Raw genomic sequence first — 2,551 nt, forward strand, 5'->3', positions numbered from 1 at the left:
TGTAACACTTGTCTGTCAGATGTTTAAACATCTGTAAGAGACAAAAAGCTAGGACAGACTAGGCAGGGAGCTTTTTTAGCCATTCACATATTTAAAAGTAAATAAATAAATTCCCACACAGAGCTTTTTCCTGCTATTCAGCACCCCCCCCCCCCAAGGAGTAAGATCATCAAAATACCATTGTCCATCGTTTTGCCCATTCCTTAGTGTTTTATGCAATAGTCTTCGTTTATGTTGTGGAAGGCAAGCTGCTGTGCACAATCACACAACTTAGTGTGCCTGTAAAATGAAACAAACAAACAAAAAAACAACAAAAACTCCTAAAGAATGCTTTGTCTTTAGCCTCTCAGATGCCCTTTTTGAGAGATGCAATGGGCTTATGGTCTAACTCTACCCAGATTTCACTGTTGTTTAGCCTGCCTTAGAACTGGAACTGAGGTTGCATTTACATAAGATGTTTGTTTCCATTGATGAACATGTACACGGTACTGTTCTGGTTGTGCTAAGTGTTAATACAAGCTTCAGATAACACTAAACAGGACGTAATGCTGATTTTTTTGTGGGTGTCTGGTGAGGCCACAAGTTCACAAGGATTATTTCTTCCTTACAAAAGTCACAGAGGTAATTGCAACTGTTGTCCTCTCCCAAAGGTATTCCTTTATGAAATCATAGATGGTTTTGCTTGGTGGTTCTTGCTGTCTGTCTAAGTCATTAAGGGAAATACTTTAGGCTGCTATGTTATTTCTATACTTAGTAGAAATTGAATGCCCGTCATAATTGAGAACGATGAAGCTGAAGAAATGGCTTCATCTTCAGCACCAGATACAGCCATGCCTGCATTTTGCTGTCGGGTCTGTGCACTCAAGCACTAGCGAAGCCACTGAAACTCTTGGCTTTTCAAGTAATTATTGTGACCTTTTGCTTTTGTAACTTATTCTATGTTGGAGGAAAAGAGCTGTAAGTGCGAAGAGTGAGACTAGTAGTCTCACTTTATTGTATTTCTTCAGCACAGCTAAGATGGGCACAAATTGTACGCCAACTCATCCCTAATGATCATATCTATGTCAACAAAGTTGATTTCATAGGCTTGATGTCAAATAGTCCTGTCCACCGGTTTCTGTATTACTTTTTCTGGGACCATGTCCTGTGTTTTGAAGGGGAAGAGGAGTCTGTTCTGTTTCCTTTCACTTGTTAGAGGCTGGTATGGCGTTATACATTCAGAAGAGTTATGCAGAAGTAGAGTGCTCCTGTGCCTACCAGTACCTGTGCAGTTATCTCTTTTTTTGTACAACTAAAGGAAAAATAAAAATATCCATGCATGTCTTTGAACTCTCCCTCCTTTGAAAATCTGACCTCCCCTAATTAAATAACCTTTTCCTACTACGTAAAGTCAATGACATTTTATAATCATACAACTTGTACTTAGTTTCAAATTTGTCATTTTGAGAGGTCTGTAGAGGTAATATTAAAAAATAACTATATTCAGTGAGAGGATAACAGTAGACAATATCTAACTCTTGCTTAGGACTTCTCACCAGTCAATCCTGAAGTGGTACGGGTTATGTCACATCTGTTTTGCAGGTAATGGAAATGGTGACCCTGAGAGGTTACGTGGCATGTCTGCGCTATGCTCTTTCCATCTCTTCTGTGCTGACTGTGTGACTGAACATCACAGTAAAATATCTCTCTAGAGCAATACAAACAGCTCCCTAAAGTAATGATATTTTAATGTAATAAAGTTAAGGAAAATTTTTAGTTGAAACAAAAATTTTGATGTGTTCCTGCTGCATTTCTTACGTCTGTACCGTGCTTGGAATTCTGCATGTTGTATGTGCTGTTCAAATCATTTGTTGCTTTACATTTTTTTTCTTGGTAGGCTTTTCATGCTACAGACTTTGTAGGTCTGTTACTGGCTTTCTACTAACTTATATCTGTTCCTAGCTCACAGAGCCCAGGTTAATGCCTTTTTACTGCTTTCCCTTCAAATACAGAACATTCAGATGTGTAATTCTTTAATATGACACCACAGAGGGCTGAGTACAATTCACATGCTAATATATAGAAACTAAATCTCACAAAGGAGATGTGTTCACGTTTGTCTTCATTCACTGTATTTCAGAGGCTATGTGCCAAACCTTGCTCGACAAATACAGCATACTACATTTACCCCTTAATTCAGAGGGTAAATGCCTTTTTAAAGGTAAAAATCCTTCATCCTTGCTTAATTCTTTTGATCCTATGGAAGAGCAAAGGTTTTCGTTTATGACCCCACCTGTGCCTGCTTTGCTGATTACTCCACTTCTTACTGATTCCTGTGTTAAATTTCCCTTTTTCAGGGAGAAACTGCAAAGTGAATACATCCAGCAGAGACAGGACTTTTTGATTTTTTTTTTTCTTCTCTTCTCCTGCCCCAGCTGAAGAAGTCACCTCAGTGGCTGTGGTACTCTTCCCTCTCTTTCAGTTTGCCCTGTAAGTTTAGCTCCTAGTCGAGATCAGGCTTAGCTCTTTAAACAAAACAACAGTTCCTTTTTTTTTTTTTTTTAAAGCTTAG

General features: G+C 38.6%; 1 protein-coding gene across 19 annotated transcripts in view; it reads left to right on the forward strand.

Annotated features, from left to right (window-relative positions):
* Nucleotides 1-2,551, forward strand: part of ATP2B2 (ATPase plasma membrane Ca2+ transporting 2) — a 415,848-nt gene that overhangs the window by 152,246 nt on the left and 261,051 nt on the right. The gene's annotated exons all lie outside the window — the stretch shown is intronic.

This window comes from Anser brachyrhynchus, assembly GCF_964034855.1.
Source record: "Anser brachyrhynchus genome assembly, chromosome: 10".
Classification (NCBI taxonomy): domain Eukaryota; kingdom Metazoa; phylum Chordata; class Aves; order Anseriformes; family Anatidae; genus Anser; species Anser brachyrhynchus.